The 25508-nt window shown below is 36.8% G+C and overlaps 1 protein-coding gene and 1 long non-coding RNA gene across 5 annotated transcripts in view; one reads left to right on the top strand and one right to left on the bottom strand.

Moving 5' to 3' along the window:
- The window catches only part of ZCCHC7 (zinc finger CCHC-type containing 7), a 248274-nt gene that overhangs the window by 76273 nt on the left and 146493 nt on the right, over window positions 1-25508 (bottom strand). The gene's annotated exons all lie outside the window — the stretch shown is intronic.
- LOC125120137 (uncharacterized) lies at window positions 12040-23876 on the top strand. The gene is made up of 3 exons (XR_007133255.1): window positions 12040-12319; window positions 19569-19628; window positions 23827-23876. It is a non-coding gene; the product is annotated as an uncharacterized LOC125120137 (long non-coding RNA).

The following is a 25508-nucleotide window of genomic DNA, read 5'->3' as shown; positions in this document are numbered from 1 at the left end:
AAGACATAAAGGCCTGGAGGATAGTTTATCAGTTTTATTTTTTCTGAAATTTTTTCTGTTATCTGTACCAGCTTCACACCATATACAAATGGAGAGAACCTTCCCCACCCTCTCTATTTAACAGATTCTAGGAACTGTCCTCTACAGAAACAAAAGCATTAAGTCTACTAGACTCTTTGTTTTTAGAACAGCATTTCTAATGGGAAATCCTCTGAAATGAACCCATCAAAAACTCTGGACACAAGAGTTCCCTGATGGCCTAAGGGTTAAGGATCTAGCACTGCTACCACTCTGGCTTGGGTCACTGCTGTGACAGGGGTTTGCTCCCAGGCCTAGGAACTTTTGTATACCACGGGCACAGCTAAAAACCAACCAGCCAACCAACAAAAAAACACCAACAGCACTAAAAACAAAGGTAAAATAATATAAAAGTTATTTTAAGAAACACCAAGATTATAAAGCATGTGGGTTAAAAACAGCAAGAATCCAAATATGAGATCACTATAATAAAAAATGATACAAAACAGAGACAGACTCAAAGATTTTGAAACCAAATCTATGATCACTAAAGGGGAAATGCTGTGGGGAAGAGATAAATTAGGAGGTTGGGATTAACATATGCAATACTATATATAAAATATAGATATGTAACAAAGATCACAGTATAGCACAGGGAAATCTGCTCTATCCTGTGTAATAACCTATATGGGAAAATAATCTAAAAAGGAATGTATGTGTGTATATGTATAACTGATTCATTTTGCTGTACACCTGAAACTAATACAATATTTTAAGTCAACTATACTAAAGTAAAATTTAATTTTAAAAAATAGCTAGAATCCATGGGGAATAGTTACAGGGAAAGGAGACTCCAAATCATCCATAAAGAAGAATGTATAAGAGACTGATATACAAAAGTAACATTTTGGAGTTCCCGTTGTGGCGCAGTGGTTAACGAATCCAAGTAGGAACCATGAGGTTGTGGGTTCGATCCCTGCCCTTGCTCAGTGGGTTAACGATCCGGCGTTGCCGTGAGCTGTGGTGTAGGTCGCAGACACAGCTCGGATCCTGCGTTGCTGTGGCTCTGGAGTAGGCTGGCAACTACAGCTCCGATTAGACCTCTGGCTTGGGAACCTCCATATGCCGCGGGAGCGGCCCAAGAAATGGCAAAAAGACCAAAAAAAAAAGTAACATTTTGAGCAGTGTGGATCATAAAGTCCAAATAAATAAGTGATAAAAATTCAAGAGAACTCAAATAAGATTCCTGAGTCAGGTGTGGGATGAGATTGAAGGTGGATGAGATGGAGGCAGCTGGTGGTTGTGGTGGTACAGAGAAAGGTACTTGGCAAAAGGTACCTGGAGGACTTCTGAGAATGTTCCATGTATGCTAGAAAAGAATGCATACCCTGCAACTATTGGATTTTGTGATTTATATATGTTCATTAGGTCAAGGTGGGTTATAGTATTATTCTGAACTATGTCCTTATGCTTAATCTAGTATTTCGATCAATTAGTGAGAAATGGGATAGGTATTGATATACCCAATTATGACTGTGGACTTCTGTCTCTTTCTTTAATCCTGCCAAATTTTGCTTTTCCATTTTGAAGATCTTGCTTGATTCTGTGCCTTTCCTGATGACATGATCCTTTAATCTTTTAGAAATGACTGTTTATCTCTAATACTACTTTTTGTTTCAAAGTCTACTTATGTGCTATTAACATGGCCACTCCAGTTTTCACATGCTTACCTTTTAGCATTTACTTATTTATTTTTTTGTCTTTTTAGGGTCGTACCCTCGACATATAGAGGTTCACAGGCCAGTTGCTTAACCCACTGAACAAGACCAGGGAAGGCCAGGGATCGAAGCCGCATCCTCATGGATATTATTCGGGTTCGTTAACCACTGCACCACGATGGGAACTCCCTCTTAGCACATTATATCTTTTTTTTTTTGGTCTTTTTGCCTTTTCTTGGGCCGCTCCCAAGGCATATGGAGGTTCCCAGGCCAGGGGTTGAATAAGAGCTGTAGCCACCGGCCTGCACCAGAGCCACAGCAACGCGGGATCCAAGCCGCATCTGCAACCCACACCACAGCTCACGGCAACGCCGGATCGTTAACCCACTGAGCAAGGGCAGGGATTGAACCCACAACCTCATGGTTCCCAGTCGGATTCACTTACCACTGCACCATGACGGGAACTCCATCATGTTATCTTTTTCCATCCTTTTACCTATAAAAATTTTCCCATGTTTGGTTTTCATCAATTTGACTGAATCTCTTGAACATGTATAATTTTCTTTCACAAATTTAGGGAGTTCTTTCCCATTATCTTCATATATATTTTCTTTCTCCTTCCTTTTAGACTCCAGTGACACTTATTAGGTCTTTTTAATATTGTTCAGTTAGGTCCCTGAGGATCTACACTTTTAAGTTTATTTTATTTTTATTTATTTTTACTTTTTGGCTGTACCCCTGGCATACAGAAATTCTGGGGCCAGGGATTAAATCCATACCACAGCAGTGACCTAAGAAACTGCAATGACAATGCTGGATCTCTAACCCACTGAGTCACCGTGGTGACATATGAAGAAATTTTTATTTTTAGAATATTTTTTCTCTATGGTTTTCAGATTGGATAGTTTTGGTCTTCAAGGTCGTTGATTTTTAAATTTTTTTATTAACATATAGTTGATTTACAACGTTCTGTCAATTTCTGCTGTGTAGCAAACTAACCCAGTTACATAAATATATACATTCTTTTTCTCATATTATCTTCCATCATGTTCTATCACAACTGACTGGATATAGTTCCCCAAAGGTCAAACAGTTAACTTTTATTTCAGATAATGTACTTTTCAGTTCTAGAATTTGTTTTATTTTTCTGAGATTTCATGTCTATTATGTCATTATATGCATGCATTATTACATTCTTGAACATAGTAAAAATAACTGCTTTAAAATCCTTGTCTGCTAATTTCAACATTTGTGTCATCCCAGAGTTTGTGTTCACCAATTTTCCAGTTTCTTCATATGTCTGGTAATTGTGGATGGTATCCTGGACCTTGTGAATCATACTTTGTAGACTATAGATTCTGTTATGTTCCCTTAAAAAGAGTTGATGTTTGTTCAAGGATCAAAAATTTGGCAAATATTAACATGCATGATTTTGGCGTCCCCCTGTGCAACTTCCCCTTCACTGTCCAGCTGCTACAGTAGCCTCTCTTTTCTGATTTCCAGCACCACTAAGACTACGCATTTCTTTCAGAGTGCTATCCACTCCCATGCGATTCCAATTAGCGACTGGTCTCAGGAACGAAGGTATAAAAACAGGAAACTCACTCTTTGCTCTTCCTTTATCTCAGGTGTTGACTCCATATTAGTTTCTACCTGCTTTTGGTTTGTCTCCAGTATCTTTAGATACTTTACATCTTTAAGTTTTAAAGTATGTGCTAAAGTGATGAATGTGTATGTAAATTATATTTTATATATAAACATTTATAGTATAGCATTTTGTCCATTACCAGAAGCAGAACTCTAGGATTTTTTTTTTTAAGGGCTGCACCCGAGGCATATGGAAGTTTCCAGGTTAGGGGTCGAATCAGAGCTGCAGGCGTCGGCCTATGCCACAGCCACTGAGGATCGGAGCTGCGTCTGTGATCTACCCCACAGCTCACAGCAACACTAGATCCTTAACTCACTGAGTGGGGCCAGAGATCTAACCCGCATCCTCATAGATACCAGTCAGGTTTGTTACCCCTGAGCCACAACAGGAACTCCAGGATTGCTTTTTTTTTTTTTTTTATCATGGTGCTAAAACCTTAAAAAAAAACTTTTCATAGCCCATTCAGGTAAGACTGAGTCTACACTATTTACTGCTCTGTCCTTTTCACCTGGCATAGGGATCTTGTTAGATAATAAGGGGTATTCTATAAGTATCTGTTGAATGAATAAATGAATGATGAAATAGGTCAAAATGAAAAAAAAAATCATCAGTAAGCATCAGAAAATTCTAAGGAGGGGGAAGGTATTTTGGGCTGGAATCATAAGCAATTTCTTATCATTTAAGAAACCGTGCTTTCTTCCTGAAGGCAAAAAAATCTCTTAGTTTCCAAATATGAAGCATTATTTATAGGATTTAGATTGTTTTAAACTATGGCTTCTCTTTTTCTGGCTAAGATACTCCAGTCATGAGTTCTATTATTCAAGGGTCCCATATTCAGTATAAATCCTTTTCATCAGAGAAAATGTTACATTTTAGTTCTCTGGGCAAATTAATTATGATTTACTATTTTAGGCCACCTTCTAAATTCCTAGGATAATTATATGAGATTCTAATTTCCAAAACATTCATTTGCAAATAGCTCATGAATACTACCCAATTTCCCAAAAGACAGTATGAAAATGAGCACCCTAAATGATGGGGAAGGCAATTAACATCTATTGAGGGATTGCTAGGTAAAAAGCTCTATAATAAGTGTTTTATCTCACTTAATCTTCTCAATTACCCTATGACATGGATATTATTACTAGCTATTTACAGATAAGTAAACTAAAGCTCAAAGCTGGCCAAGGTCATGTAGTAGGTGACTGGTACAGCATGGATTCAAATGTGGTAACTTTTGACTACACTCTGTTCATCAAAAAACAAAACAAAACACCCTATTAAGAGAATGAAAAAGCAAGCCACATAGTGGGAGAAGTCACCCAACATAGAGAGGATTTGCAACTAGAAGATATAATATACCCCTGCAAGTTTTTAAGACAAATAAATAGGAAAACTAGCAAAAGACTTTTAAAATGCCCTTTATTGGTATCTGAATACTACTAAACATGAAAGGTACTTGACTTGTTAACTATTAAGTAAAATATATATTAAAGCCACAATAAAATACTACTATTCACCTGTCAAAATAGAAAGAATTAAGAACACTAACAATAGTAAGTGCTGGCAAAGATGTGGACAATGGGAACTCTCATACACTGCTGGTTAGAATGTAACCTGGTACAACCACTTTGGAAAAAAATTTGTCATTATCTACTCAGATGGAGGATATGCCTACCACAAAACAAAGCGATTCTAGCTCTAGGTATACACCTGAAACAACTGTAAAACATGCACGTGAAGAGCAACATGGTTAGCGATATCCAAAATGCCCACTTAGAGTAGAAAGGATGAACTCCAGTATAGTCATACAATGACATATACTAAAAACAAACACATCAACTAAAAAACAAACAAAATAAGCCACGGCTACATAATGTTATATAAAGCCTTATTTAAATATACATGTATATAAAGGTAGACACGTACAAAATACATATTCTATGAATCCATGAATATAAATCCCCCAAACAGACAAATCTAAACAATAGTTCAAGGAATGGAACAGTAACAAAACTGTAAAGAGCATCAAGGAAAGTACTGTCACAAAGGTCAGGCAGCCTCTTGGAAGAAGGTGAAGGTTATGACCAGGGAGGTGGATACTGAGGGCTTCGTTGTACTGGTAATATCTTATATTTTGACTAGGTGATGACTACATGAATTGTTTGCTGTATAGCCATTCATCAAAGTAGAAATTAAATTTGAGAAGAATACACTGGTGAGACTTGCCTAGACTTATCTGGCCAGATTTCAATTAACTAGTATAAAGCTGCAATAGTTATGACACAGTGGTTCAGGTCCATGAATAGGTAGCCCAAGGAAAGACTTGCATTCATAAACTTGATATACAACATTGGTGCCATTCCATGGGGAATCAAGGTTTATTCCATAAATGGTGCTGGGGCAATGAGGAAAAAAAATTAGAATTTGTCTCTTACCACATATAAAATTCATCTCTCGCCATGTTAAAAAAAACAAACAGCAACAAAACAATCCAAGTGAATTAAAGTCCTCAATGTGGAAAGCAAAATTTTTTAATTGTATAAGAAAACATAGAATGTATTTTAAAATCTCAGAGATGAGAAGGATTTTAAAAAACAGATTACTAAGGAAAGGACAGATAAAATAACTACATTAAAATTTAAAACTTTCACATCTCAAAAGACATTATTAAGAAATTAGTACAGTTGGTAGTTTAGATAAACTTGCATCACTATAAATTCATGAAGCGGACAGCTGCACTATGGCTACATAAGAGAATATCTGTATTCTTAGGAAATAAACACTGATGCATTTAGAGGTAAAAGGACAGGCATGATGTATCTAACTTACTTTCAAAAACTTCAGAATATAAACATACACATACATATACATAAATACATTAACAGAGACGATGTGATTAATAAAACAAATGGAGTAAAATGTAAACAATAAGTGAATCCAGATAATGGATATACAGGTAGGTATTCTTTGTACTAATTTACCTTTGCAACATTTTGTAAATTTGAAATTATTTCCAAAGGTGTGTATGTGTGTTTTTAGGGATATCATTAAGAAAAATTAAAAGAATCCATAAACTGGGAAGAAATGTTGGTAATGCATATAACCAATGAAGGGTTCATATCCCGAAGATATAAAAATTTTGTACAAACCATTAGAGGGCGGGAAAAAAAAGGAAAAATGGGCAAAAGATAGGAACAGGCAATTAACCAAAAAAAAAAAAAAAAAGAATACAAGATCTAATAAACATATGAAACATTCAACCTTACTAGTAATCAGAGAATCAGCAATCTAAACTGTGGGATTTAACTGCAAAACATAAAATTTTGGCATACCAAATATTGACCAGGAGGCAGGTCATTACTCTAAGCATGCCTACAGGATACTTGGCAAAATCCAGTAAAGCTGAAGATTACCCCATGATTGGTGATTTTACTTTTAGTTACACATGCTAAGATTAGAGGTCAGCAAAACTTTTCTTCAAAGGCCAGAGGGTAAATATTTTTAGGCTTGTGTGTCATAAGGTCTTTCAACTACTCAACTCCGCCACTGTAGGCTAAAAGTAGTCACAGACAATACATACAAAAAATGGACATTGTTGTTTCTTTAAAGCTTTATTTACAGAAACCCTTGGGCCAGAGTTTGACAACCCTTGCTCTAGAGAAACCATCATATATGTGTACCAAGAGATATGCATAAGAATATTCATAGCAGCTTTATTTCTCCCCCTCCCCCCCTTTTTGGCTGCACCTGCAGCATATGGAAGTTCCAGGGCTAGGGATCAAATCTGAGCTGGAGCTGCAAACTATGCCACAGCTGCCAGGCTGGGGATTAAACTGGAGCCTCCACAGAGACAAGCCAGATCATTAACCACTGTACCACAGCGGAAACTTGCAGCTTTATTTCTAACTGCAAAAATTTTGAGCAATCTAACTGTCCATTGGTAAGAGAATGGATATATTAGATGTATGCTGATACAAAAGAACACTATACAGCTGTTAAAAATGAATTAAGGAGTTCCCGTCGTGGCGCAGTGGTTAACGAATCAGACTGGGAACCATGAGGTTGCGGGTTCGGTCCCTGCCCTTGCTCAGTGGGTTAAGGATCCGGCGTTGCCGTGAGCTGTGGTGTAGGTCACAGACACGGCTCGGATCCCGCGTTGCTGTGGCTCTTGCGTAGGCCGGTGGCTACAGCTCCGATTGGACCCATAGCCTGGGAACCTCCATATGCCTCGGGAGCAGCCCAAGAAATAGCAAAAAGACCAAAAAATAAAAATAAAAATAAAAAATAAAAAAAAATGAATTAACTAGTGCTACGTGAATGCATTTTATAATTGTAATGCAGACTCAAGAGAAGTTAAGAAATATACTTATAGGATAGTGTCAATTATATAAAGTTTGAAAACATGCAAAGTAATATATGTACATAAATATCTAAATATATGAAGTAAACATATGAAGAATGCACAGGGAAAAGATAAACTATACAGTTAAGAGAAGTTAAAAAAACAAAAAGCCAGGAAGTGATTGCTATAAATATCAAGGTAATGAATATACCTATGGAGGAGGGAGGAGATCAAATAAGGTAGAGAAGGGACATGCTTCAGGGGTAGTGTCAAGGTACTATTTTTTTTTCTTTCTGTCTTTTTCTTTTCTTTTCTTTTCTTTTCTTTTCTTTTCTTTTCTTTTCTTTTCTTTTCTTTTCTTTTCTTTTCTTTCTTTCTTTCTTTCTTTCTTTCTTTCTTTCTTTCTTTCTTTCTTTCTTTCTTTCTTTCTTTCTTTCTTTCTTTCTTTCTTTCTTTCTCTTTTTCTCTCTTTCTTTCTTTCTTTCTTTTTCCTTCCTTCCTTCTTTTCTACATACTTCAGGGGTACTGTCAAGGTACCATTTCTTTTCTTTCATTTTCTCTTTCTCTCTCTTTTTTTGCTTTTGTGGGCTGCACCTGTGGCATATGGAGGGTCCCAGGCTAGGGGGTCTAATTGGAGCTACAGCTGCCAGCCTACACAATAGCCACAGCAATGCCAGATCTGAGCCCTGTCTACAACCCACACCACAGCTCATGGCAACGCCAGATCCTTAACCCACTGAAGGCCTGGGATCGAACCCACAACCTCACGGTTCTTAGATTCATTTTTGCTGCGCCATGACAGGAACACCAAGGTACTATTTCTTGACCTGGGTAATGGTTACAAAGATGTTTACTTTATAATTTTCCTTACATGTTTTATGTATGCAATGAATAACTTTTAAAAAGGCTTCCTTCCCCACTCCCAAACTAAGAGGAATGGTAAGTGCTGAATTCAACATAATGTGCACATAAGAGTAAGTGATTGGGAGAGGATTAAAAAGTCAACTTGTTTGCTACCTGAAAATATAAATTCAGTCAAATCACCAAACCCAGCAGACTTAGGAAAGTAAAAGGTAACTAATGGGGATAAATTTTAAAATTTCTGTTTCTCCCTCAGAAGTTTTGATACAATGAGGTATATTAAAGTCTTCATTAATGATATTTTCTTCTGTTGTACAATGTTTGTATGTGCTCTTTCTCATTCATTCACTATTTTGGAAAATTTCCAATATAAAGAAGTTGAGAAAACAGTACAAAGAACCCCTATGAATCCAGCCTCAATGCCTATTAAGTCACGGCCAACCTTATTTCACCTATATCACTAATCCCTTGTCCCCTACTGAATTATTGTTAAGAAAATCCCAGACATCATATCATTTAGTCTGTAGAAATTTTGGCATTCTATCTCTAAAAGATAAGGTCCCTTTAAAACTTAACTGTAATACCAATATCATACTCATAAAAAAATCCACAATTAATCAAATATTCATCAGTGTTCAAATTTTCATAATTTGGATAAACCAGATCCAAAAAATGCCAGTTATAATAAATTGAGATTTCTTTTAAGGCTCTCTGAATCTACAGGTTCTCCTACCCATATTTTCTCCCTTCATTCCATTCTCCCATTTTCTTTGCAATTATTTATTAAAGAAGTGAGGTAATTTATTCTGTGACGTGTCCTACATTCTGGATTTTTATAAGTATATTGGATTTCAAAGCACTACATTCTTTTTTTTTTTTGGTTTTCAGGGCCACACTTGTGGCACATAGAAGTTCCAAGACTATGCGTCTAATCGGAGCTGCAGCCTACACCACAGCCACAGCAATCCAAGCTGTGTATGTGACCTACACCACAGCTCACGGCAATGCTGTATCCTTGACCTACTGAGTGAGGCCAGGGATCAAACCCGCATCCTCATGGATACTAGCCAGGTTCGTTTCCACCGAACCACAACAGCAACTCCTCAAAGTACCACATTCTTTGTATTTCTTATAAACTGGTAGTTAAATCCAGAAGCCTGATCACATTATTCAAATTTGATTTTTTTCTTTAAGGAAATAATACTTCTAGATAATCAACATATTCTTCTCTGAAGAGGCAAGTAAAGTCTGATTGTCTCTTGTTGTCAAACTAGAGACATTGATAATTCTTTAAATCCTTATTTCATTAGGAGTTGCAAAATGTGATGCTCAAACTGTTCTTTTTTCAGTAGCTCCAATACTTCTCTGAAGATAAAATTCACCTCTCTGAAGTAATCAAATATCCTCTCTTTGGGTACACTGAGGAATAGTTCATGTGACTGACACTGCATATTATTTCTTTAAAATTCAAGTCATATATAGTAACAGTCATCCCTGTCTCTTCATAGCCAAATAGAAATGAAATCATTGTCTCCCTCTCCCTTATCCCCCCCCCCCCTTTTTTGATTATTGGGAACTAGTTTCGGTGATGGCTTCTTTAGAATGGAGGTGGAGAGAAAAAAAACTATTATATTTTGAAGTATATAAAATTCCCTAGGAGGTCTTTTCAGCACTGTAATTTAGATGTAGTACATCTGAATCTTTTCTAATGAAATGTCAAGGACCTGAACATTCTGATAATGCAGACATGAAATTTTGGTATACCTCAAGTCCCATTTCCAAACCTGCTTTTCTATACCAGCACTGCCCAACAAAAATATATAATGCAATTTACAAATGTGAGCTAAGTCATTTAAAATTTTCTAGTAGCCACATTAAACAAGTAAAATGGGTTAATTTAATTTTAGTAACACATTTTATTTAGTGTCCTTATCTAAAAGATCATTTCAACATACACTTAGTATGAAAAACTATATACTCAATGTGAAAAACTATCAGTGACATGCTTTGCAATCTTTTTTTCATGCTGTCTTTAGACGAGAGTGCTTTTGATTCAGATTAACAACATTCCAAGTACATACAGCCACAGGTAGCTTGTGGCTACCATATTACACAACACAGCTCTATACTCTCTCTACAGCTGAAAGTCTAAGTGAAACTATCTAGACTTCCTATTCACAGATAAACCTCTCTTGCTCTTACCACTGTTTAAATCCAACTGCCCAGCCAGCATGGGGTACCTCAGACTCAACATGTTCCTAGCCAGACTCATCCTCCTCCAACTGGTCTCTCCTCAGTACTTCCTCTCATACACTCATACGCGGGATACACAAATGAGAAACCTGGGAGTTGTTTTTGTTGTCTTCTTCTCCCTCATCTCCCATACAGAATTCCTCACCAGGTTCTGTTGATTTTAATTTCTAAAATTATACCAAATTCAGTTTGTTCTTTCTACTGCCACCTCAGTTACTCACGATAGCAACATTTCCTTCCTGGAACTGCTATAATAGCTACTTAACTACTCAAGGCCCTCTGACCAATTTTCCATTCTGTAGCTTAGAGATCTTTGCAAAATGCAAATCTGATCCTGTAACCCTTGCTTCACACACTTCAATAGTTTCCAAATGCTTTAAAAATAAAGACCAAAAACCTTAACATGGCCTACAATGTCTGAAACTTCTGATCTTTACTTACTTTCCCAGTCTCATCGCGCCCTGCAGGCTCCCTCTCACACTCTCCCTTCAAGCCACACTGACCTTCCTTTAGGACAGCAAACAAGCCATTATCCCTTCTACCAGAGGACCCTTGCACGTGTTATTTCCTTGGCCTCTAACACTTTTCATACCACTATTTCAACTAATTCATTCTAACTCATCTTTTGAATTTCAGCTTAAATACCACCCATGTAATGGTTCCTTGGCCTCCATACTTGGTTAGGGTCTCCATCACACATTCTCATAGCACTGTTATATCTTTCTTTTATAGAAATTAGGTTCATTTTGCACCCCCAGTCTAGCACACAGTTAGTAAATAATATATTTGCTGAAAAACCAAATAAATTACGATACTGATGGTGACAGTAGAATTGACAATCGTGGTTAAGAGAACAGGATTAGCCCTTTGAAGCAGCAGAAAAACTGGTGACATTCTGATGGAAGGAGGACAGGGCTTAAGAGGGCATTCATGACTTCTGAAGTTTATTACTTCCTGTATTTCTGCGAATAAACACTCAATATGTCTGGAACCTATGTATACCTTATTATCTTACTGACCAGGTCAAGAAACATGGCTTATGAGTAAACTCTCATTATCTTGTAAAAGCAGTCTGTTTGTTCTGAGAGCATTTTGGAGATACTAGGGGTTTTCACAAAATATTCACAAAAAATTTGCTATGTATTAGGCTCTGTGCCAAGCCCTGTGGGGAACAGAAAGTCTAAAACACAGCTCTGCTCTGAGGAACTTACAATCAAGTTAGGGCACAAAGTAACACACACAAAAGGATAAGGCAAAACTAGTACATGAAGAAAATTAACTGAATGGTACTTCCCTATAAGAAATGCTAATAAGATTCAGAGAAGGAAAGACTTGGCTTGATAGTGATCAGAGAAGAAATCTCCATCTTCAAGAGAAAGACACAACCTGATGAAAAGGAGTCAAAAACAGAAAAGGGAAGAATATTTCCAGCAAGAGGAAACACTAATGACAAGAAGGAGAGACTGAGAGGACAAGGTTTGTTCTAGGTCTGGGTACATTAATTTGTCTAGTGATATGATGATAAAAGTAAGCTAGGTTGGACTCATCTCACCTTAATCATAGCTCTGTCTGTAAGGATCAAAACAGGTCATCAAAATAGATGACCACAGACTTCTTTGATGTTATACTAATTATCTTACCCAAGAAATACTTGTGGTTAATGAGTATTATGACCTATTTCCCAAAGCCTTTCCAAACTATGTCTGAATGGATAAATTAAATATATAGGCATATCCCACAGAATGTCTTCTGCATAGAACACCTCTATCTCTCAATACTTTTTGATTAATGTTAAAATAGAAAAATTTGAATTTCTCCCACCCCCCAATTCAATGTTTGTGAAAAGTTTCAAACTACCTTAAAAACATAATGGGTAGAACATTAAAAAAAAAAAAAAAAAAAAGGAGAGAGGGATCCACAAATTTAACAACAGGGTGTAAAGCTTCTTTCCGTAATTTTCACCCTGAAGCACTAACTAGCTCCTCAGATGATTTATCAAAACCTTCCTCTCAGAAGGCTACAGGTATACAGAGCATACCTGGGTCTCACAGTCTATGTGAAACAGTTTTCCCCTTCTTTGCCCATTTTGGCCACATCATTTTATTTTTATTTTTAAATCAACATTCCTTTTCTCTCCTTCTTAACTTCCTTCAAGCTTTGCTTCCCTTGAGTGACAATTCATTACAGAAATGTGACTCATTTTTTTCACAGTAAACTTTTATCTTCATTTTTTTCTAACAAATTTAGTTACTGCTGTGTATTTATTGTTTGGTGTGCATATTACAAAGATAATGTCTACAGTATGGCATGCAAATTGTACATGCTACTACATTAAAAGCTACCATTTGTTAAAAGGTATATTAATTGCTTTATGATCAGGATGCTCAATTTTGTATTTTACTTCCCAACATGATGTGTTTCATAGATAGAGGCATTTTACTATATTTTAGTTCCTAAAATGTCATTTAGGAAACCAACTGAGGGCTTTGGGTGGATGTGTAACGCATTAAAAATTTTCCCATTTATAGTAATGGGAAACAGGCTCTTGGAGCAATTTTCAAGCCAAACATCTGATTTGTCAGGAGTGGTTAGAAATGCTTATTTTTAATAGAGACCAGGCAAAGATTAATCATCTTCCAAGGAATCAGTAGAAATAAAGTGTTTTTCTTTCAATATGGTATAATTTCTTTTCTAAATCTAATGTGACCTAATAATTAAGATATGCTATCCATTCTTTTTACATGACAGGGTAAAGGAACAAATAACAGTCTTTTTCTGAAAACAGAATAACAATAATAATTGTTTAAACTAGATACTTCTAGAGGAACTATGTATAATTGATTTGCCAGTTCATACAGTTTTATAAAGTCAATGAACCCATTTTTTAAATGAGATGATGTGCCTCTCCCACCAAGATCTTACCTTTTATTAATCACAAAATTTTGTTTTATAATATATTCCAATCACATCTTGTGAGTAACAAATGGGAATGGGAAAATTCCCATTACCTTTGCTATAGAAAACAAAACGGTAGATAACTTTTTCATGAACAGAAAGTAGTAAAATCAAATGTACTTCCTGTATCATAATTTGATTTCTCAGAAACACAATTATATATTCCTGGAGTTCTGGGATACCTTTTTAAAGTACTTAAGAGCCACTAATTTTTAAGATTTCAGTTTCTTGATATTAAAATTTTTTGTGCAATAAACATCCTATGTATTTATGTGCCTCCATGAAAGATACAACTCCCATTGCATTCCTTCCAAAAAAGCACAGCTGAAGTTTAATCATGAGAAAACATAAGACAAACCAAAATTGAAAGACATTTTACGAAATAAACTGGCCACTATTCTTAAAAGTGGCAAAATAATTGGACCAAGAAGAACTAAAACTGTCTCAGGGAGTTCCCTGGTGGCTCAGTGGGTTAAGTATCCAGTGTAGTCACTGCTATGGCTCAGGTCGCTGCTACGGCGTGGGTTTGATCTCTGGCTCTGGAACTTCTGAATGCAGGCAGCATGGCCAAAAACAAAAAACAAAAAAACAGTCCCAGACTAAAGGAGACTATGAAGTTATGACGAGTGAATGTAACCCTGGACCTTAGATCAATCCAGGTTTGGAAAAAGAATGTTACAGAATGGATGAAATTTGAATAAATTCTGATTGATTAGTTAGTATTATATCATTATTAATTTTCTGATTATGCAAACTGTACTACTGGAGGCAATTTTGGAAACTGGGTGAAAGGTATACAGGAATTTTTTGTTTAAGTCTGAAATTACTTCAAACTAAAAAGTTTTAAAATCATATATAATGGTAAAGTTATTAAATATTATATATAATATACAATGGTAAAATTAATACATAATTATATATAATATGTATATATTATGTATAACAGCCCCACATTTTGTGGGAGCATTGGGCTGGATGTTTAGAAATGGAATGTAAGCATGTAAGTGAGAAAGAAAGTGGTGACGGACTCCCATTTTCCCAAAGACAAACTGCTGTTTTTAAAGGAGGGTTTTCTCTTCTCTTTATTGAGAATTATAAACACTTGAAGAATGCCAGTTATTCTTTTTCATTCCAGTTTGAGATCTGGTAGCCAGGTACAGAAAATTTAATGGCTCCTATGGCTGATGATGTCACTGAAAATGCTGTGTGTGGATGCATAAAGAATTTAAAGTTTGTCTAGGGTTCAAACTATCTTGCTTCCCAATCAGAAAAGTGTCCCAAATTAAAGAATGCATAGATCTTTATTAGTTCACATACTCTAAGCTGAAAGACCTTCCTGTTCAAACAAGACATACACTGCTCTATAGATATTTAAAGAAACTACAAGGTAATAGTGCTCCCTGAAGTTGTGCAATAATTCAGCCTTGGCTGGCTATGAATTTTGCTTTGGATGCAAGCTAATGGCATCAACCTTATCTATGATGATACCTAAGCAGCATGGTGGGCAGAATTTGCCTTTAGAAAATGCATACATTGGTTAGCATTTTTATTTCATTCCATGTAATAAGAAAGATAATCTATCCATATCACACTCAAAGTTACCTAATCCTATTATTTGGAATGTAGAGATTCTAAGATAGTTAATTTAAGTTGCTTGGTGTTAATCATAATTTTGGGACTATAGTTTCTAATACATGCTTTACCTAAAAATTCTTAATCTGTGGTTTTGTAGGTTTTCAGTCAATCTATAACTATATTATAGGAAAACACTTTAATTTCCCCTCATTATAATAAAGGTATATTTTGACATGCCACCTTCTCCCGCCAAAAAAAAATTTCTTAAATATGATAATGAAACCTTATATATTACATTTACATTTGGGAAGTTCATTCCTTTTTTCTTGGGTGAACTACATAAATGAGATAGGTTAAATCCTTTTAGTTTAAAAAAGGAATTAAGAATGTTATTTTCACTGTATTGCTACAGAAAGTAATAGTTCATACTCTTCCAAACTTGGACTTTCCAGAAGTCTAAGGGGCAGGATGGCAAGATCTTGAGGAAGAGGCAGGGTTTCAACAAGCTGGGTTTTGGGAGGGGGTTAGGAAGGGAAAGACAGGCACCCACCTCAGTAAGAGAGACTGATCTGAGGAGGAGCAAAGAGGCAGAGAAAGATGGTAGAATCATTCAGTTTGGTTCATAGACTGAAAAATTAGACTAGAGCCAGATCACTGAGGGGCTTAAAAATTCTAGGCTGAACAGGCTATGCTTAATTTCATAAGCAATGGTGAGCCACTGAAGGTCTTTAAGAAAGGGAAAGTCTGATGATATCTCTGTTGTAGGTACAGTACAACAGCAATGTGGAAGGAAATTAAGGAAAAGAGAGAACAGTACCAAAGTGACACATCAACCACAGAGGTAGCATGGGGAAGGAAAAAGCTGCTGGGCATTATCGAAGCAAAATCAACAGGATTCAGCCTTTTCTAAAGAAACATACACAAGAGGAGTTCCCGTCGCGGCGCAGTGGTTAATGAATCCAACTAGGAACCATGAGGTTGCGGGTTTGATCCCTAACCTTGCTCAGTGGGTTAAGGATCCGGCGTTGCCGTGAGCTGTGGTGTAGGTCGCAGACGCGGCTCAGATTCTGCGTTGCTGTGGCTGTGGTGTAGGCCAGCGGCTACAGCTCTGATTCAACCCCTAGCCTGGGAACCTCCATATGCCGCGGGAGCGGCCCAAGAAATGGCAAACACACACACACACACACACACACACACACACACACACACACAAAGAAAAGAAAGAAAGAAACATACACAAGATTTGGATAACACCATTTCAACCAAAACAACTCAAAATCAGAAGACGGTAAATAAAACTAACCTAGAAACAACTAGGCTAATTGGATTGGGGATGGGGAGAATGGGCAACTTTCTTTCAAGATCCTTAACGTCTTCTAGTTGCTGATCCTAAGAAGTAAAGATTTTAGTCCTACAAGGTAGTCATGTGACTGAAACTGGACTTTCTTTTGGGGGGCACTGACCCACAGTATATGGAGTTCCTGGGCCAGGGATCAGATCTGAGCCACAGATGTGGCTGAAGCCACAGCTGCACAATGCTGCAGCCAGATTCTTAACCCACTGTGCCAGGCAGGGGATCAAACCTGCATCCCAGCACTCCCAAGACGCTGCCAATCCCGCTATGCCACAGTGGGAACTCCCTACCTATCTTTTTAAAATGGAAAGCATGAAAAGAGAACAAATACAAGATTTAGTTCCATGTAGTTAAAAAAAAAAAAATGAGTGTGTTTCTTGATCCTGCCTGCTGAAAGACTTCTTTCTCAAGGGTATTATCTAGGGAAAAGATTCATAATTGCTAAATGGATAGCTGCAGTTCTTTACCAGGAGGAAGAACATCTGTTTTCTCTCCTGATGGGATACAGGTTTCCTAGGCTACCAAATTTATACTATACCCTACGCTGCCACACACATACATAAATACAGAAACACAAACTCAAGTGCAGGAATACACAGATCAAAGCTTGTTTTAAGTTAATTCCTAAACATTAGAAGAGCCTAGTCTGGTACCTTGAACACAATGCTTTCAACAGTCCTTTCCCCAGGCAATTTCTTCTTCTCTGATGAGAGTTAATAAAGCCTAACTGTTATGGAGAGGTCTAGAGAAAACAGTATATTGAAGAGTTCCTAAGCAATAGAAAGTGAGACACAGATCTAGTTTCTGATTGAAGTTTCTGCTGCTAGCTGTGTACTTAAGCGGAAGCACTTGAATGGTAAGAAAATTACGAAAATAAAGACTAAAACATGAAATGTGTACTTTTCTAGTCCCCTTTGTATTCTGGAATTCAATGAAGAAAAAGATTTTTAAATATTTAAATCCTGTTTTGGTCTACATGCAATACACAACAGAAAAGGCAGTGGGTTGCATACAAGTTATAACATTTCACTGCTCTCCACAAAAAAAGATAAGTTAGAAATTTTTATTAGTAACCAAGTTCGATGAAAATGTAACTGGGTGATTATGAGAAGAAAAATCAAGTCTTCCATTAAGTGTAGTTTAGCATGGGCAATAATATCTTTTTTTCCCTTTGATATTGTCATATATTAAAAAATATTTTTAAGAATATAAAAAAGAATGTATATATGTATAGCTGAATCACTTTGCTATACAGTAGAAATTAACATATTATAACTATAATACTTTAATTTTAAAGTATACACTTTAATTTTAAAAACTATACTTTAATTTTTAAAATCTTTTAAAAGGTATTTTGATTTTTTCAAATTCATTTTACATTGTATTTTTATTTTTTCAAACACATTTTATGTATGTGCCATTTAACAGTTTATAAGATGCTTCTAATGCTTTTTATTTAATCTTCACAAGCATTCATTATGAGAATTACTATTTCTATTTTATAAAGGAGGAAACTAAGCAAGTTTATCACACAACTATTAAGTGACACAGCAGGGGCCAAAATCAGGTGTTAATAAATGTTTAAGTTAATTTCATCATGAAGGACAAGTAGAGATTTTATAAGTTTTAAGACTTTAAATATCAACTAAAGAATCCTGGGCTCTCATTTACCCATGGTCACCAAGTTCATGTCATGCCTTAGCTATCTATAAATCTTTACTAAGACAAAACAGACTAGTTGGGAGAAGAAGTGCACATGATCTGCTCTTTTGTGAATAATTCCTGCCCGTAAGTTTGACTTGATCTTCAGGTTTTCTAAATTTAAAAGTTAAAGCAATAATCTGCTTTTTAAAAATAATTTTAAAGTATGGATTAAGGTCCAAACTCTCTCAGATTTTAATCTGATCTTTTGATCTTAAATGTAGGAAGATATATGATTTGAGTATAATGCCTTAGTAAAAAATGATATACCAAGTTATCAAAATGTATATGAATTTTAGAAATAACATATACTATAAAAAGTCTTACACAAATCTTTAACAGAAACATTCAACTAGGAACAAGCTACACAAATTTTACTGGGAAATGCAATAAAAACCAGAGGTTTTTTATTTTAACTTTTATTCTGAAAATGTGAAATAGAGTATATAGAATGATCTGGTAAATCAAGAAAGAAGGCAGAAATAAACTGCTATTTTTCAATAAGGAAGTGAAATGTTAAAATGTATTATTCTGTTTGGTATTGTTATAGTTTTGGTGAGCACCAAAGTTGACACCAACCCCATAGGTCCACAAGCCCATAGTGTAAAATAATAAGAATGGGCTTATAAGAAATAAGACACAAAGACTCTAGAATCAGAAATTAAAAACAGAAGTACTAGTTTTAGAATCATTTGTAAAATCATCTCCAACATGAAATGATTACCTGCATAGGGAGATTTTGATTTCTTTAAGGAAATATTTAAGAAATATCTTCCATGAAAAGAACATCTTGGTTAATCAACTTAAGTAGTTTTGAAATTCGTTTTTCCCAAGGAGGGATAAACATATCCAGGGAACATCTTCAAAGGAAATCTTGAGAATTAGTAAAGGAAGAAACAGCCTAGGTTGCGCTCAATGAGACTGGAATAATAGGCAAAAATCTCAGGTGGGAAGAATGCCCATGAGAACATGTGAGAAAGAAAAGATGGCCCCATCTCTTCTGCCAACAACAGCTTTTACTAAGAGATGAAAAGGAACTACAACAGGACTTTACACTGCAGAGTCACAAGATAGGATAATGTTGGTATCAAAGACACAATTAAAACATCTATTTATTTGGCAAAAAATGATTTTCCCTAGGACCCACTGGAGTTCTAGATGGCGCAGATGACCAGGAGAGGGCAGCTCACCACTGCAGCTGTGAGTAAAAATGCGAATTTGCCATCAAGGGGACACTCTACCCTACTTACTACACGTTCCATATTCAAATAATGAAGTAAAGATCCAGCCATTAAAAATCCTAAACAACAGATAAAATATAGTAACATAAGTCATTACAACAAGTGGCCATTAAGAGAAATTTCTGATAAGCACGTTGGAGCTCATACAACACTGAGGTTAAAGTTCCTGCCCCTCTCACACAAACAGAATCAAAAGAGCTGGCAATTACAGTCATTAAGATTTACTATCTTTTTATACTCCAATGCACTTTTTGTAAATATCTTTCTTACAACTTATCTAAGTTTTCAGGAATCCAAACATTTTACCAAAATAAATTCTTAAAAACACAATGAATGCAATTAAATGTAGTATCTCCTATATCAAAGGATACGGAAAAAAGTCACCTCCTGGTATTAATCGATTTCAAAATCCAGTACTTCCTCTTGAATTATACCTATCTTTTCTGTTTAGAATATTCTGTTTACAATCTGTGTTGCATGTGTAAATTTGAAGATTTGTATTGTCAAAAAAAAAAAAAAAGACTGCAATGATCAAATAAACCTGTCAGGTTTTCACCGGAAGTATAATAAACAGTTGAAACTTTTCTAATATTAGGAGACTGTCTAGGATGGCATAATTCCCTCCTTTGGGGCTGAAATCCACTCAAGGGGTGTTAGGGTAAAACAATCTGAGCATCCAGAGCCTAGTAATCTCTTTATCTTTTAAGGGTCACAGCCCTTCATTTACTAAAAAATTCTGGTTCCTATAAACACAATAATTGGAAGAAAAGTAATTAGACTATAAAAGTCTCTTAAAATTTCTTATTTTCATCCTTATAGTACTTGTTGTTTAGATGTTTACACTCAACAAAATTAGAAGAAAATGCTTAAAAAGAACAATATCAATTACATAAATGGTTATAAATTGTTTAAAGGCGGAATTTCATTTCCTTAGTGAATTTCTTGATTTAAGGTTTAAAGGCAGTACTTCCAAACCCTTTTCATGTCATGGTGTCCAAAGAAAATGATGTTTATACAGCACATTAGGGTAAATAGAGGAGGGCATTTTCAGTCAGCCCACCAGCTCAGAGGCTCTGAATGTCCCGGGTCCTGCCAGGCCACACTGAGGACAGAGGGAATCTATATCTTGCTCACCTGTAACTTATTCCTATCACAGCAATGGCTGTGGCACATCAGTTAGGGAGTTCTTATATACCTGTCTTTGGCCAAAGGGGAGAATGAAGGAGTAGCTGCAATCCTAGCTCATTCAAGATGTTGTTTGACAATACAGAGGGTGTTTTGTGGTAAGCAAAGAAGTAGCTGAGGGTAAATGAGGTTTGTGGGTGGATTTTGAATTCTTCACCTTTCACCCACACTGATGGTTTCAAGCCCTGCCCATTTTAACAAAGATAAAAAACATTTAGTTAGTGAAACTTCCTCTAAAAAATATTGTTGCAGTTTTAAAGAAGAAAAAAATTCAAAGATGCTACTGGAGATACCTTTTATGACTGCTTTTATTAAAAGATCTCTCTCGTGTGGGGACAAGAACAAGTGGGGAAAAGAACAGTGTTGGCAACTGTCAAAACTCTAGTTACTAGCATTGAGGATCAGTAGGTGATGTATGAATACATAATTAATCAAGTCACCATGGGTCAGAACTAAATAATAATCAATAGTTCCTTCCCTTTAACCAAAAAATAAAGATTAAAAAGTTTTTAATTCAAATGGTAACTAAAAGAAAGATAAATAATAAAACACGGCAAACCAAATCAACAGAGTAATTCGTCTGAATTCCACTGCAAAGTCTTGCCTTGTAGAAGCACTGCAGGATTAAACAGTTACAGCTCTGGCTATGTGGGAGCTCAGCTTCCATAAGGCTCCTAGTGGAGCAGTAAGTCTCCACTAAAGATGCTTTAGTTTTCAAACTAAAGTCAGCCAACATCTGAATGGAAATGAACATGTCTCTGCCTCTAATGAGTGAGAGGCTCTGTTAAAGTCAAATAGTTCAGGAGTTCCCTGGTAGCTCAATGGGTTAGGATCCAGTGTTGACAGTGCTGTAGCTTGGACCATGCTGTTGGTGCAGGTTCAGTTCCTGGCCTGGAACTTTTCTTTTTTTTTTTTTTTCATTTCATTTCTTTTTGGCTGCCCTGGTGCATATGGAGTTCCCTTCCTAGGGATCACATCTGAACTGCAGCTGCAGCAATGCCACAGCCGATCCTTAAACCACTGTGCTGGGCTGGGGATCAAACCTGCATCCCAGCACTCCAGAAACACTGCAGATGCCCTTGCACCGCAGTGGGAACTCCTGGCCTAGGAACTTCTGCATGTCATGGGTGCGGCCAAAAAAAAAAAAAAAAGGCAAATAGCTTACCTTAGGGAAATCCTGAATAGCTCAATTTAAAGGCAGTTTGGCAGGAAACTCTTTTGTAAAACTGGACAGGGACAATTTACTGGGTATGCAACTTGAGAGCTGCACAGGAGTCTGCTTTCAGAAGGGGCCTGCGCCTGGTTTAATGTTCTCTTGTTGCCATCTTGAAATTCTGAATAATTTTATCTTTGAACTTGTGGTTTATAAGTAAAGACCAATGGGGCAATGGAACACCATTAAAGGAAATATGCCAAGTGTAAGCATATGTACCAAGCAGTTGGCCATGGCTGCTTAGCCCAAACGTGCACACTTGGGGTGGTCCAGGACGCCACAAGGCGTTCAAAGGTCAGCCAGGACTGAGCCTACACTGGCAGCGGCAATGGTAACAGTGGCTCCAGGAAGGATGGGGAGCTCTACATGGGAATATGCAGTGGAAAGTCAGCTTACCCATCTGTCCCCGAAGCCTGTCCCAGTAGCATATGCACAAATATTAACTCTCCACTCTGAGTGCCAGGACAAGACACGCCAATGCTTAAAGAGTAAACTTTTGAGTAAATTATCGCAAAGTAAAAGCATATACATGGATGTGAGCATGTTAGGGAGTTATTAGACTTCTTCAAAGATTTCAGTTTTAAAAACTGTTGTAACACTGCAAAGCAAATACTCACAGGCTTAACAAGAAAAATTAAAGATTACTGCATTTGATGGAAAAGAATGCTATTTTCATATGAAACTTTGGATAAACCAATTCTTAACAAGGAAAACAATTTATTTTTAGCCATACCTGTGGCACAAGAAGTTCCTGGGTCAGGGATTGAACTCAATCCACAACAGTGAGAACACTGGATCTTTAACCACTAGGTCACCAGGGAACTCCCAGAATGGAAGATAATTCTAAAATTAATTTTTCCTTATAACTGAAGACGCAGCAATAGAATATATAACCAGGCATTTTGAATTATATACAAGTCATGAAGCCACTTTTGGTTTCTTGTACAGCCTCCACAAGTTATGAAATGGCAGAGGAAATATTTAAATGCAGTGTATAAATTTCCATTTAAAATTAACAAAAGCTGATTCATATAAAGTCAAATATTTTTAGACTGTTCTGTAAAAATCAGCAGCTGCAAATGCTTTTTTTTTTTTTGTCTTTTTGCCTTTTTGCCTTTTTCTAGGGCTGCTCCCGCGGCATATGGAGGTTTCCAGGCTAGGGGTCTAATCGGAGCTGTGGCCACAGACCTATGCCACAGCCACAGCAATGTGGGATCCGAGGCGCGTCTGCGACCTACACCACAGCTCACGGCAACGCCAGATCCTTAATCCACTGAGCAAGGGCAGGGATCAAACCCGCAACCTCATGGTTCCCAGTCGGATTCATTAACCACTGAGCCACGACAGGAACTCCTGCAGATGCTTTAAAGTTTGTATTTTGAAATAATTTAATAGAAATTCATGCCAATGTTGTCAAAGCCTATAAAATGTTCTTAATAGCTCCAGTAACAACTGCATTAGCAAAAAAGACCCTTCTCAAAGTTACATTATCAAAGATCACCTGCAATTGAAAGGGACTGACATTACTTTCAATTATATCAATTAAAAATGAAGTTGCTCAAAGTATAAATTTTGATCACCTGAAAAAGGAATGTGCAGAAAATCATGATTGATCAAGATATCACACTGACAAAGAATTATTACTTACAGAACTAAAATAATAACCCTTTCGATTTTTTTTACTTTGTAACTTTATATTGTTACTCATGCATTACTATTACATTTATAAACTTTTTTTTTTTTTTTTTTTGCTTTTTAGGGCCTCACCTGGGCTAGGGGTTGCATCACAGCTGCAGATGCCAGTCACAGCCACAGCTGCAAGGAATCCAAGCCTCAACCGCGACCTACACTGCAGTTCATGGCAATGCCGGATCCTTAACCCACTGAGTGAGGCCAGGAGTCAAACCTGAATCCTCATGGATGTTAGCAGGGTTTGTAACCCATTGAGCCATGACAGGAACTCCCGAGAACATATTTTTAAAAGGAAAAATCATTAAATATTAGTATACTCAACTACACTTTTTGTCTGCTTTTGAACAAGGGTTTCTCATTTTCATTTTACACTGAGTCTCACAAATTATGTATTACCCTCGGAGGATAATCCAATAGTTACTTCTCAAGGCTTGGGTGTTGTAAAATTCTGCTTCTCAAGGGCCAGCCTTAAACAGGCATCCATATCCTCCCTAGCTGTTCTGTCCTAACTGTATATATATCTGGCCACCTTTCTCTATTCTAACTTCTGTGCTATGATTCTCAGCCTGTAATCCTGATCTTGAAGGCCCAGATTTTTAAACGTCCACTTTACACTTTCCTCCCTAATCCCTCCAATGTGTTATCCTTATAATAATCTTGAATTTCACTTTATAATAATTTCACTTTATTTCTTAAATTCAACCAAACAATAAGTCTTCTCAGATCTCCTTTTATATGCCCCTCGAATCTGTGACTTAACCCCATACTCACTCTGATCATCCTAGACCAAGTTCTCATAACCTTCTACTGGGAAGAGAGATCTTACCTCACACATACCTTTAACATCATCTCATCTAATCCTCCTAAAACCCCTGCAAGACAGGTAGAGGACGTTCTGATGTAAAAATCATCCTATTTTAAAACTGAAGAAACTGAGGAACAGAGAAGGAACGCATACTGCTCCAAGTCATGATGAAGACAGAAGGGCTCAGAGCTATGGAGATGGTGTCTAATCAGATATCCTCCATTACATCATAATATCAAGGCCCCTGAGTCCTCCAATTTGCAATAAAACTTTGGTCAGATCAATTTCTCATCTAAGGTCTTTTATACCTAATTTCTGTTAGAACATAAATAAAGCCTAAAATTTTAGGACCAGCTATCCAACTCCACCTCAAATTCAGTTTTAATTTGCAATTTCAAGCTGTATCTCCTACTACACCCATGCTACTTCTATATGTCACTCTCCTCTGTCTGCTTTGCTAATCTATCAAATTTCTGTCCATGCCTTAAGGCCAAATTCAAATAATACCTCCTTCAGGATCCCTTGCTTGATTTTCTCCATCAAGGAACACTTCTTATTTCCTTTGGATTTCTACTGGTTTATATGAATGCTCCTAGAGCATATGCCACATTCTTTTCTCTCTCTCTATATATATAATGGATGCACCCATGGCATATGGAAGTTTCCAGCCCAGGGACTGAATTCAAGCCGCAGCTACAACCTCTGCCCCAGCTGCGGCAACACCAGATCCTTTGACCCACTACAAAGGGCCAGGGATTGAACCCGCGCCTCAGCAGCGACTTGAGCCACTGTCAGTCAGATTCTTAACCCACTGAACCATGGTGGTAACTCCGCCACATCCATACCTTGAAGGGAGGTTCCAAAAAGACCCATCCTAGAGCACCACAAGACCTAGCAATCAATCGATACCTCATTTAGCCTCCAGGATATAGTTAGTCTCACCA

The sequence above is a fragment of the Phacochoerus africanus genome, chromosome 2 (assembly GCF_016906955.1).
Source record: "Phacochoerus africanus isolate WHEZ1 chromosome 2, ROS_Pafr_v1, whole genome shotgun sequence".
In the NCBI taxonomy this organism is placed as follows: domain Eukaryota; kingdom Metazoa; phylum Chordata; class Mammalia; order Artiodactyla; family Suidae; genus Phacochoerus; species Phacochoerus africanus.
Note: the sequence above shows the minus strand (reverse complement) of the source record. Positions and strands in the feature narration are given on the sequence as shown.